The sequence below is a fragment of the Mobula birostris genome, chromosome 11, assembly GCF_030028105.1.
Source record: "Mobula birostris isolate sMobBir1 chromosome 11, sMobBir1.hap1, whole genome shotgun sequence".
Taxonomy (NCBI): Eukaryota; Metazoa; Chordata; class Chondrichthyes; order Myliobatiformes; family Myliobatidae; genus Mobula; species Mobula birostris.
Window position 1 is genome coordinate 24938836 of NC_092380.1, and position 13798 is coordinate 24952633.

The 13798-nt window shown below is 46.1% G+C and overlaps 1 protein-coding gene across 1 annotated transcript in view; it reads left to right on the top strand.

Moving 5' to 3' along the window:
- The first annotated feature begins 801 nt into the window (after window positions 1–801).
- Window positions 802–13798, top strand: part of LOC140204938 (epidermal growth factor receptor kinase substrate 8-like protein 1) — a 117043-nt gene continuing 104046 nt past the window's right edge. The window contains exon 1 of the mRNA XM_072271921.1: window positions 802–863. The gene's annotated coding sequence lies outside the window, so the exon portion shown is untranslated. The remainder of the gene's footprint in view (window positions 864–13798) is intronic.

Sequence of the window (13798 nt, forward strand, 5' to 3'; positions counted from 1 at the left end):
GAGTGGACCATACAAGAAAGGGAAGGAGGAGGGGGTCTCAGGGGGAGGTGATAGGCAGGTGAGAAGAGGTAATAGAAGAGGGGAGGAGGATGAGTTTTTTTTTATTGAAGGATAGATCATGCCATCAGTTTGGGGGCTACCCAGACGGTGTTGTTCCTCCACCCTGAGGGTGGCCTCTTCTTAGCACAAGAGGAGGCCATGGACTGACATGGTAGACCGGGAATGGGAACTGGAATCAAAATGTTATGCCACCGGGAAATGTTTTGGGCAGATGAAATGGAGGAGCTTGACAAAGTGGCCCCCCCTCCAATTTACAACGGGTCTCACCAATGTGGATGAGGCCGCACTGGGAGCACCAGATACAATAGACACCCCCCAGCAGGTTCGCAGGTGAAGTGCTGCCTCACCTGGAGGGATTGCTTGGGGCCCTAAATGTAGGCGAGGGAGGAGGTGAATGAGCAGGTGTAGCACTTTAGCCACTTGTAGGGATAAGTGCTGGGAGGGAGATTATCGGGTGGACTGAATGGACAAGGGTATCATGGAGGGAGCAATCGCTCCTTGGGTTATAGCAGGCAGTGTCCCTGGAGAGAGAGGGAGTGTGTGAATATTACAGATGGAAAATGTTACTGAAGTGTTCCCCAGTTCTGATACAGAGAAAGTGTGTTTTTTTCGAAATTGTTCTACTCTGGTTAGCGCAAAGGGTTAAAAGCTGGAATGTGTCAGAAACTGGCCAGACCGGCTTCGCTGCCTCTTTGCTCCAGCCTAGTAAAGCTGACTGCACCCCAGTCTGATGCAATCTGCACAGGGGTCACACAGAAACCTCTGAGCAGAGAAGGCCAAGTATAAAATAGGCAGTAACAGAGGTAAGAAGGAAGTGATTAATGTGTGAGTGTGAGTGTGTGTGAGTGTGTGTGTGTGTGTGTGTGTGTGTGTGTGTGTGTGTATGTGTGCGCGTATGTGTGAGAGAGAGAGAGTGGGGTTGGAGAAATGGTGTATTCTCTCTGGTCCTGAGCACGTTTTTGCCGGCAGTGGGTTGTGGGGGTTGGACAGGGCAGGTTATCGAATGAAGGGCGATAAGATCTAGAAGATGCAGGAATTTGATCCCTGATACCATTTAACAAGTTTTACGTCCCCACATCTCAATGACATAAAGTGATTGGAATGAGGTATTGGTGCCCAGCTTTTCCCTGCCATCTCCCTCTCGAGCCATTCTCTGGCACTGTCCCAGAGGGCACTGGGAGCTCGCCTCCACTGGATCTGGTGTGCTAACCCCAGGGACACTCCACAGCTGGAATGGAGAAGCAAATCAGTGCAGTTGCTGGAAATCTGAGACCAAGAACACCGCAAACACTCAGCAGGTCAGGCAGCATCCGTGGAGAAAGAAGCAGAGCTGGTATTTCAGAGGGTAATGTCTTGCATTCCAGAGGGTAAGTACTGTAGATGGACAAAGAAATATCACCAATAGGTCTGTTTCTCTTTCCACAGATGTTGACTGACCTGTTTCATTCCCTGTTCTCAGTCCCTCCCCATCCAAACACCAGCAATTTTCATCAGCTCCATTCTGCAGCTGTTTAAAACTTTGGTTTGCTCACACTAGTGTGCAGTTCTGGTCCCCCAATCCCCTTAACAGGAAGGATGCAGAGACCTTGGAGAGAGTTCAGTGGAGCTTTACCAGGACCTTCTGAGTCTGGCTTCCACCCATTTCCTTCGGTCCTGCCGAAGGGTTTCGGTTCAAAACGTCAACTGTACTCTTTTCCATAGATGCTGCCTGGCCTGCTGAGTTCCTCCACCATTTTGTGTGTGTCACCCATTTCATTTCCGGTCCTGATGAAGGGTCACGGCCCGAGTCGTCAACTGTTTATTCTCCTCCATAGATGCTGTCTGACCTACAGAGTTCCTTCAGCAACTTGTGTGTGTTTTCCAGGCTGATGACCACAATAGAAAGTATTAGCTATAAGATGATGTTGGACAATGGTCGAATATTTTCTGGAGAAACACACACAAGTTGCTGGAGGAACTCAGCAGTTCACGCAGAATCTATGGAGAGGAGCAAACAGTCAATGTTTTGAGCAGAGACTCGCCCAAAACATCAACTGTTTATTCATTTCCATAGATGCTGCCCGACCTGCTCAGTTCCTCCAGCACTTCGTGTGTGTTGATCATGGCCTGCCACAACTCTTCTGTAATGAACTCCTCCTGCCAGTGGCGGCGCACTTGTTAATTCACTTTCCTAGAAGAGGCATCGTGGTCTGCCACAGCTCTTCCCTGGAGTTGAATGTGTTTGTGCTGAGCAGTGTGGGTTAAAAGAACATATTATTGTATCCCCTGCTCTTGATCTTGTTTGAATATGTAGGGTTTGGAATGTGGGGTACGATAGGGTGGTGGGTGCAGCGTAGTTTTTCAAAAGGAATTGGATGAAGGAAAGGATCTGTGGAGAATGAACAGGGAACAAACTGACTGGATTTCTCTCCAAGAGATTATAATTTTGCACCCTAATTACATCCTTGTGGGTTCACACTATACTCTCTCTGGTACTGTCAATCTACAAGCAGTGCTGACAACAGAACTGTATTGTGCAAGATGCCCGTGAACTAAATGTGAAATTGGTGACTCTCTATTCCCCAAGTAGCCCTTCCTGACTCGTGTTCTGTAGAGGATTAGTCTCGGTCTGATCCTGAACAGAATATGTATGGGACAGAGTCCGGGTGTGCTGGAGGTGGAAGATGGCCTGTCCTGAGGTTGGAGGACTGTATCTGTGTTTAGGGGATGGGGGATGTGGGTCTTGTTTTGTCACTTGTTGTGTTCGGTGTTGTTCAGCTGAACATTGTGGACGCGCTATGTTGGCATCAGAATGTGTGGTAGCTCTTGCGGGCTGCCTCGGATGTGTTGGTTGTTAACACAGATGATGCATTTCATTTGAAGCTCTGATGTTAAATAAAGTTGAATCTTGAATCCCGGGTTGATCTGACTGATAGAATGTCCAAGAGCTTTGTGGTCGTTGGAGACTGCAGGCTCCAGCTGTCCTCAGGAAGGATTTGAATTTGCCTGTGCGATACACAACTGAACAGGCACGGCCTGAAGACTAAACCCCGTCCAGTCAAGCAGTTGACCAGGTGACTGGCGACAACAGGTGACCTGGTGCCTGACAACACTGTTAGATGGTGTCCCTGAAGTATTGCTGCTGGAGGAAGAAGGGGGAGGAGTTGCTCGTGATGGATATGTGGATGACTGGGAGTTGTGAGTCGGAGGTATGATTAATCAAATTTGCTGATGATAAACTTAAGGTCCCAAGGTCCTCGTGAGCCCTCAGGACGCGGAAAACCTACGTTGTGTGGTTACTTTACAAAATGATGGTTACACCACGCCTGGAGAAAGGGGTGCAGGTTTGGTTACTACTCAATAGGAAGGATGTGACTTGCTGGAGATGAGATTCACCAGGATGGTGTCTGGTTGGGAGGACCTTGGTTTCGGGATAGTGAAGACCACAGCCAGAACAACTGGAAAACTGGGCAAAGCATTGGAAGATGCAAAATCAAGTAGGGTAGGACAGTATTGTAGGACATTACCATTACCATTGGATATTATCATAAACACCACTGGATATTATCATAAACATTACTAGACATTACCATTGGATATTATCATAAAAATTACTGGACATTACTATTGGATATTATCATAAAAGTTACTGGGCATTAGCAGAGGACATTACGGGACATTATCACAGAACATTACCATGAACATTACTGGACATTGCGTTTACGGAGTGTTTCCTTCGGAGGGTGATGGGTGACCCGATAGAGGTTTGTAAAGCTATGAGAAACATAGGTAGTAGGGTAGACAGCTAGAATCTTTTTCACAGGGTAGAAATACAAGAGGGCGTAGCTTTAGAAAGACAGAGGTAATGTTTAAAGACGTGTGGGGTGAGCGTTTTATAGACCGAGAGGTCTAAATGAGTCACTGAGCCTGAAGAATTTATGAGTTTCTTACAGTTAATCTCTGAGTAACTTTGGTTACATCATTTCTCCATCAGAAGGATCTCAATCACAGAGTGGGGTGGGTGCCTGCGGAGGTAGTGGAAGCCAATATAACAGTGACATTCAAGAGGCGGTTAGACAGACACACCACCACATAGTGAATGGAGGGATATAGATCATGTCCAGGTAGAAAAGATTTAATTATTTTTGCATTATGGTCACACCATAAGACCATAAGGCTTAGGAGCAGATTTATTATTATTATTACTTTATAGATTTGGGCTATACAGTCCGTTGAGTCTGCTCTGCCATTCCATCATGGCTGATTTATTATCCCTCTCAACCCCATTCTCCTGCCTTCTCCCCATAACCTTTGACATGCTTACTAATCAAGATCCTATCAACCTCCGCATTAAATATAACCAAAGACTTATTCACCACGCTCTGGCTAAAGAAATTCCTCCTCATCTCTGTTCTTAAGGGATGTTCTTCCATTCTGAAACTGTGCTCCCGGACTCCCCCGCTATAGGAAAATTTCTCTCCCCATCTACTCTACCGAGGGTCAATACAAATATTGTGGGCACGTTCCTGCATTGTACTGTTCAAAATAAAAGATCAGCTTTGTTTGTCAGATGAGCGTTGAAACAGCGCCATGCATCGTTTGCGTCAGTGACCAGCGGAGTCTGAGAAAGTGCTGGGGGCAGCCTGCAAGTGTTGCTATGCTTCTGGCTCCAATGTAGCATGCCTACAGTTCACCAACCCTAACCCATGTATCTTTGGAATACAAGAGGAAGCCAGAGGACCCGGCACTGGCGCTGTGAAGCGTTGCGCTAACGGCTATGCTACCATGCCACCGATGGCAGCTTGTGGCTTTCCATTGGACTCTGATGCCAGAGGATGGAGTCCACAGGGATTTGAGGGAATTGAGGGTGATCTTCATGGAGCAGACCCCAGAATGAGGGATTTCGGCTACCAGATTAGATGGGATAAAATGGGGTCGATCTCCTTGGAGCAAAGACAATTCCGAGGAGGTGGACTCTCTTTTTCTCTCCCCACAGATGCTGCCTGACCAGCCGAATGCCTCCTGTATTTTCTGATTTTATTTCACAGAGTCAGACAATGCAGAACTTGGGTCAAGCAGCATCTATGGAGAGGAATAAGCTATCAAAGTGTCAGGCTGAGATCCTTATACTTTATACTTTATACTTTATTGTCACCAAACAATTGATACTAGAGTGTACAATCATCACAGCGATATTTGATTCTGCTCTTCGTGCTCCCTGGAGTACAAATCGATAGTAAATATTAAAAATTTATATTACAAATCATAAAGAGAAAATAGAAAAGGGAAAGTAAAGTAGTGCAAAAAAACCGAGAGGCAGGTCCGGATATTTGGAGGGTATGGCCCAGATCCGGGTCAGGGTCTGTTCAGCAGTCTTATCACAGTTGGAAAGAAGCTGTTCCCAAATCCGGCCGTACGAGTCTTCAAGCTCCCGAGCCTTCTCCCGGAGGGAAGAGAGGCGAAAAGTGTGTTGGCTGGGTGGGTCGTGTCCTTGATTATCCTGGCAGCACTGCTCCGACAGCGTGCGGTGTAAAGTGAGTCCACAGACGGAAGACTGGTTTGTGTGATGTGCTGGGCTGTGTTCACGATCTTCTGTAGCTTCTTTCGGTCTTGGACAGGACAACTTCCGTACCAGGTTGTGATACCAGGTATCAGGACTGGAAAGGAAGGGGGCAGAAGGTGTTGGGGTGGGGGGAAGAGGAGTACATGCTGACAAGTGATAGGTGGAACCAGGTGAGGTGGAAGGGGGATGGTGGATGGGTGGGGGAGGGGGCTGAAGTGAGAATCTGGGAGGTGATAAGTGCAAGAGGGAAATGGCTAGAGAACAAGGAATCTAATAGGAGAGGACAGCGGACCATGAAGGTGGGACACCAGAGAGGGCTGATGGTTAGGTGAGAAGAAAAGGAGTAAGAGGGAAGCCAGAATGAGGAATGGGGAGAAAATACCAAGGTTAGAGAAATCAATATTTGTGCCATCAGTTTGGAAACTACCCCACTGACGTTTAGCCTCGATGATTCCAGTTCTCAGTCAGAATCCCAGAACCAGCCAGACACCACAGATTCTGCAGATGCTGAAAATCTGCAGCAATACACGAAGGCACTGGGGGAACTCATCGGGCCAGGCTGCATTGCTGGAGGGGAGCTGACAGTCAACGTTTCAGGCCGAGACCCATTTTCATGTAAAATTAAGTCTCCTTGGGATAGCAGGGCTACAATGGGCAGAATGAACTCCTTCTGTTTTGCAAACAAGAGAAAGTCTGAAGATGCTGGAAATCAAAGTAATGCACACAAAGTTCTGGGGCAGCTCAGCAGGCCAGGCAGCATCTATGGAAAAAAGTAAACAGTCAACATCAGGACAAAAGGGCCTTGGCCTGAAATGTCAACTGTTTACTCTTTTCCATAGATACTGCCTGGCCTGTTGAGCTTCTCCTGCATTTTCTTGTGTGTGTCCTTAAGTTTTGTAGGTTTCTGTGACTCCATGATGAAGCAAATCAGGAATATTTGTAACTCGGAAACTTTTATAGGAGGTGACATTTGACGTCAGGTCTATTATAGATCCTATGGTGTAAGTGAAGTGTTGATGTCAGCGAGGAGTCTGCAGTCAGTAATCATACATCACCTTGTATCACACACACCCTGTAAATATTTTCTGAAGAACCTGCCCCACCCCCTAGCTCCTCCCCACATTCATAGATCCAGTGATCAAGAGCAAGAGATCCTTAGGCTCATTCTGTCAGTGTGGCCCAAACTTCATCTCACACCCTTGTTTGCTGATAACGTTTCCTTGGATTCTGACCCGAGGGGATGGAGCCTACCTGGCTTGGGGGGGTGGGGGGAGTACGGGAGGGGAGGGAAGAAATGTTGATGGCAGAGCGTTACTGCAGGTGTTCCAGGTAGGAGGGAGTTGACTTGCGAGATTAACCAGGAGAATAAGGCAAAAGTTCAAAGGCAATTTGATGGAGGACATCAAGATCTCAGCTGGGAGGTGGGGTGAGATGTTCCAGTGGTGAGTGGTCTGGGAGTCGGGGGAGGGGTGGCGGAGAGGGTCTGATTTAAAAGTTGAGACGGTAACTATCAGGGATGACAACAGAAATCACTGGGAATTGTCAGAGCAGTTGAACTTAAAGTGAGTTGGGGTAAGATCAAAAGAAACGTGTGGACAAGTTTCTCTACACAGAGTGTGGTGGGTGCATGGAATATGCTGCCGGGGGGTGGGGGATGAATCTGTGGAATTCATTGCCACAGACAGCAGTGGAGGCCAAGTCATTGGGTATATTTAAAATGGAGGTTGACAGGTCCTTGATCAGTAAGGATGTCAAAGGTTACGGGGAGAAGGCAAGAGAATGGAGTTTGAGGGGGATAATAAATCAGCCATGATGGAATGGCACAGCAGACTTGATGGACCAGCTGGCCTAGTTCTGCTACTTCTACGTCTTATGGTCTTACGGTTTAAGGAGCAGGACTCAGAGTCTCAAATTATTGTGCAGAGGCTATAGGAAGGATGTGAGGAAAAGATTTTAGTATGATGAGGTTGCTGATGTTTGGGATCTCACAGCCTGTAGGGATGGTGGATCAAGAGCCAGTCAGGGTCCTTGGCTTCCCCCTCAGGTCACACTCCATGCTTCCTCTGGATCTAGCTGCTGAACTCCCGACCGACAGCCTCTGACAAGGAAGGACTCGTCTCAAAGGCTGTTCACCACCGAGCCCTCCAATTGGTTTTGAGGAGTAAATGTTTCCCTTGCATCCACACAATGCAGGGGTCCGTGGGCACCACATAAATGCAAGCTTTTTCTTATATTGAGGTTGAAAATACTCAGATTGGCCTGTAAACCATGAATGAGAAAACAAGCTAATAATCGGTAGTCCATCATTAGAACATTTTCCCTCTTTGTAAAGAAGCATCTCCTCCTAACACAAGAGATTCTGCGGATGCTGGAGATCCAGAGCAACACACACAAAAGTCAAAGATTCAAAGTACATTTATTATCAAAGTATGTATGCAGAATACAGCTCTGAGATTCGTCTTTCCATAGGCAGCCGCGAAACAAAGAAACCCCATGGAACCCACTCAAGGAAAACGTCAAACACCCAGCGAGTGATAAAAGAACAGATAGCGTTAATGGCAAAAAAGGAGTGAACAACACATAGGATATCAAGCATCAAGCCAGGAATCCAGGAGTATTCAGCTTACTTCAGTACACCGCTGCACCGCTAGCCTCCTGCAGGCCGCAGTACCAGTCTTCGCGAAGCATGCCAGTCTTCGCGAAGCACCCCAGTCCGTACCAAAGCTCCCTGATCAAACTGCTCAAAAACAGCAGAAAAAAAACAAATCCAGAAACACATACAGCACGAACCGCAAAGTCTCCCAAAATGAGTCGGCAGCCGTAGGTCTTGCCAATCAACCCTTGCAATGTGGCACCCAAGGCTCCTGCACTTTGCCCTGACAGCAGCTAGTGAGAGGGAGAGGAAGACCGGCCAAGTGCAGGCAGACGGCACCGAACGTCCTCCCCCACCTGCGCTCTCGTCCGAGTAGATTTCAACCGTGCTCAGCACCTCAGTAGGAAAGCGGCAATGGAGCCAATTATGGGCTCACGCCGCGTCTCCAGGTTTCCAGGCTTCCAGGCCGTATGCTTCCCTCCCAGCCTTATCAAACTCCCTCAGAGACAGCAAAGCACCAGATCGCACAATCGGCCCAAAAACATACCATTGAAATGTAAATCACAGGTTCCAATCACATGCAGCTTAGTCGTAGAATCGTATTTAAAGAAGAAGTTTTGTGAACTGTCTGGGGGACGTTGCCGTTGCTAGTTGGTGCCACCTTGTCAGAAAATGATGGAGGAACTCAGCAGGTCAGGGGGCAAACAGTCGTCATTTTGGACTGAGACCCTTCATCAGGACTCATGTCTACCCTTACAGAAGCCTAACAAAATCAGTCAGCAGGAGACACTGGCGACTTCAGATGCTGGAATCTAGAACAATGCACAATCTGCTGAAGGAACTCAGCGGGTCGAACTGCATCTGTGGAGGAAAGGAATTGCTGATGTTTCAGATCAAAACTCAATGTCAGGACTGAGAGTAGAAAGGCGAGCTAGCCTTCTATCAGCTTCTCTTTTCTAGGGCAAGAGTCCCACCCTGTTCAACCTTCCTTGACCACTGTCAATTCCTGTAATTCACCTTCCCCCAGTCTGTGTCCCCCTGCCTCGCTTCCCTGACAGAATCTCACATGTTGAACCATAGTCAATTTTTCTTCTGACTTGTACACGCAGATGTAAATATTTTGATACTCACACCCTTCAGGATCTTGATATCCATGTTTTCTCATGCACAAAGAATGTCCTATTTAGTTTCTTGACTCACGCCCTCTTCAACCAGGCATGCATTTAATTGTCATGCAAATTCCTCTCTGTGTCCACTTCTTTGTGCTGGATCCCTGTGTTCCTGTGTTAACTCTCAATACTTTGACATATCTGTCACCACCTCACTTTCTCAATTCCTTTGCTTCCAACAGAGATTTGGACCAGAATCCATTCTCCTACACAATCTATTTCAAGACTGAAGATTCAAGACCAAAAGGCATTCTGCAGACGCTGGAAATCCAGGAAATGCTAGAGGAACTCAGCAGATCAGGCACGATCAATGGAAAGGACGTTTCAGGCCCAATGAAGGTTCTCGGTCTGAAATATCAACTGTTCATTCCTCTCCGTTGACGCTGCCTGACCTACTGAGATCCTCCAGCATTTTATGTGTTCAAGATTCAAGAATGTTGATTCTCAGTACGAGTGTTAAGGAGAATGGAATGATTGTTAATCTGGATCCGATGCAGAATAAAAACACAATAAGTATAAAGAAAACACAAAGAAAGCCACCATAAATACAAATTTATAATCAATCCTATAAAATATGATGTACCAGTATTGTTATGTACCTAGATTGATTGTACATACATAAAATGCCACTAGGTGATGTGTAGGTAGTGGAGGTTGGGGGCGTAGTGGAGTGGATTAATAGGTGGAGGTGTTGATCAGCCTGATGACTTGGGGATAGTAACTCTTTGAGTCTGGTGGTCTTGGTGTAGACACTAAATAGCCTCTTTCCTAATGGAAGTGAGACAAAGAGTCCATGAGCGGTGGGGGGGGGGGGGGGGGGAAGGTGGTGGAATCTTCCATGATATTACTGGCCTATTTCTGCCATATTTCTGGTTATATGTCCTTGACAATAAGACCAGACATAGGAGGAGAATTGGACCATTCAGCCCATTAAGTCCGCTCTGCTATTTCACCTTGTCTGATCTTGAATTCCAATCAACCCCCATACACCAGCCCTCTCATGGTATCCCTTGACGCCCCATCAAATCAGGAATCTATCAACTTCTGCTTTGGATATACCCACGGACTTGGCCTCCACCGCATTCCACAGATTCACTTCTCTCTGGCTAAAACAATAAATTCATCCTTACTTCTGCTCTAAAAGGTGACTCCCTTAATTTTGATACCCCCACCAGAGGAAACATCTTTTCCACATCCCCCTTATCTAGTCTTTTCAACTTCCGATAGGTTTCAATGAGATCTCCACACATTCTTCTAAATTCCAGTGGTTATAGGCTCAAAGCTGCCAAACGCTCCTCATGTGTCAACCCCTTCACTTCTGGAATCATCCTTGTAAACCTCCTCTGGAATCTCTCCAATGACAACACATCCTTTCTGAGGTAAAGGGTCAAAACTGTTGACATTACTCCAACTATGCCTGACTAGTGTCTTATAAAGCTTCAGCATTATCTCCTTGTTTTCACATTCTTGCAATGAATGCCAACATTGCATTTGGCTTCTTTAACGCTAACTCAGCCTGTGCATTAACCTTCTGGGAGTCTTGCACTAGGATACCTAAGTCCCTTTGCATCTCTGATGTTTGAATTTTCTCCCTATTTAGATACTGCATTATTGTCCCTTTTACCTAATTTTCCCAATACTGTATTCCATCTACCACTTTTTTGCCCATTTTTCCAATTTGATTAAGTCCTGCTGCAATCACATTGCGTCCTCAGCACTACCTACCCCTCCACCTATCTCCGTATCATCTGCAAACTTTGCCACAAAGCCATCAGTTCCACTATCTAATTCAATGACAAAGTGAAAAGTAGCGGTCCCAATATTGACCCCTGAGGAACACTACCAGTGACTGGCAGCCAACCAGAAAAGGCCCCCTTTATTCCCACTCGCTGCCTCTTGCCTGTTAGCTATTCCTCTATCCATGTCAGCTATTTCCTGCAACACCTTTGGATTTTATCTTGTCAAGCAGCCCCATGTGAGGCATCTTATCAAATGTTTTCTGAAAATCTAAATAAGTGATATCCACTGCCTCTCCTTTGACCACCCTGCTTGTAACTTCCTCGAAGAATTCTAACAGATTTGTCAGGCAAGAGTTCCCTTTACAGAAATCATGCTGACTTCATTAGTCTCCAAGTATCCAGAAACCTTGTCCTTAATAATGGAGTCCAACACTTTCCTGACCACTGTGGTTAAACTAACTGACCTATAATTTCCTCTCTTTTGCCTTCCTCCCTTCTTGAAGAGTGGAATGACATTTGCAAATTTCCAGTCCTCCGGGATCATGCCAGAATCAAGTGAATTTTGAAAGATCCTGATCAATGCATCCGTTACATCTTCCACAAACTCTATCAGGACTCTGGGATGTAGTCAATCTGGCCCAGATGATTTATCCATTTTAAGACCTTTCAGTTTGCCTAGCACTTCTCCCTTTGTAATAACAATGGCACTCTCTCCTGCTCCCTGCCACTCACAAATCTCTGGCATACAGCTAGTGTCTTCCACAGCAAAGACTGAAGCAAAGTTCATCTGCCATTTCTTTATCCCCCGTTACTACCTCACCAGCATCATTTTCCAGTGGCCTAATATCAACTCTTACTTCCCTTTTACTCTTTATTTAACTGAGAAAAATCTTTAGTATCCTGCTTTATATTATCAGCTAGTTTACCCTCATATTTCATCTTTTTCTTTCCTATAGCTTTCTTTGTTGCCGTTTATTGGATTTTAAAAGCTTCCCAATCATCCAACGTCCCACTTACTTTTGCGACCTTACATGCCCTTTCCTTGGGTTTTATGTAGTCCTTAACTTCCCTTGTCAACCACGGTTGCCTACGCCTGCCATTTGAGAATTTCTTCAGTGGGACGTATCTATCCTGTGCCTTGTGAACTGTTCCCAGAAACTTCAGCCATCTTTGCTTTGCCATCATCCACGCCAGCACCTCCTCCAGTCCACCTGGGCAAGCTCTTCTCTCATGCCTCTGTACTTCCCTTTATTCCATTGTGATACTGATACTTGTGAGTTATGCTTCTCCCTTTCAAATTGCAGTAGGAATTCAATTATATTATGATCACTGCCTTCTAAGGGTTCCTTTACATTAAGCTGACTAATAAAATCTGGGTTATTACACAACACCCAATCTAAGATAACCTTTCTCCTGGTAGGCTCGAGCACAAGCTGCTCTAAAAAGCCATCTCATAGGCATTCAACAAATTCCCTCTTTTGCAATCTGACACCAATCTGATTCCTCAATCTCCTTGCATATTGAAGTCCCCCATTACAATTGTATCATTGCCCTTATTTCATGCCCTTTCCAGCTCCCTCTGCAGTCTCAACCCCACATCTTGACTACTATCTGTGGTGGCCAGTGCTATCATGTTTGCTGTTGTGTGCTGGGGCAGCAGGCTGAGGGTAGCAGACACCAACAGAATCAACAAACTCATTCGTAAGGCCAGTAATGTTGTGGGGATGGAACTGGACTCTCTGACAGTGGTGTCTGAAAAGAGGATGCTGTCCAAGTTGCATGCCATCTTGGACAATGTCTCCCATCCACTACATAATGGACTGGTTGGGCACAGGAGTACATTCAGCCAGAGACTCATTCCACCAAGATGCAACACTGAGCGTCATAGGAAGTCATTCCTGCCTGTGGCCATCAAACTTTACAACTCCTCCCTTGGAGGGTCAGACACCCTGAGCCAACAGGCTGGTCCTGGACTTATTTCATAATTTCCTGGCATAATTTACTTATTACTATTTAACTGTTTATGGTTCTATTACTATTTATTATTTATGGTGCAACTGTAACGAAAACCAATTTCCCCCGGGATCAATAGAGTATGACTACGACTATGACTATTTGGAGGCCTCTCCAATGGGTAGTCTGGTGCTGGTGATGCACTGGTCAGTTTTGCCTACCATTGTAGAGGCCTCCTGTCCTCCACAGTGCAGTTTCTATGCCACACAGTGATGTAGTACATTACGCAATTTCCCTCAGGATCAATAAAGTATGTCTATCTATAGATAGATAGTAGGATACTCCCTGTTGCACATCTGTAGCAGGATGTGACTGCTGGTAGGCATAGAGCTGCTCTCGACAGCCTCCTGAGAAGGTATAGGCATTGGTGAGCTTCCTGACTGTTACCATTTCCCGAATTGTAACATGCCCATCTTGTCCATGCTATCCAGTCTCAATTACACCCATCTTCCAACTCTTGCTGAGTCCCAGTGACTCAAGTGCTCATCCAGACTCTCCTTCAACCCTGTCCGTGACTGGTCTTTGGGTGAGACAAGAACTAGGGGTCATAGGTTAAGGTTGAAAGGTGAACCGTTTGAGGAGAACGCCTTCGTTTGGGGGGTTTGAAATGAGCTGTCAGAGGAAGTGTTTGATGTGGGTTCGATTGCAACATTTAAGAGAAGTTTGAATGGATACATGGGCA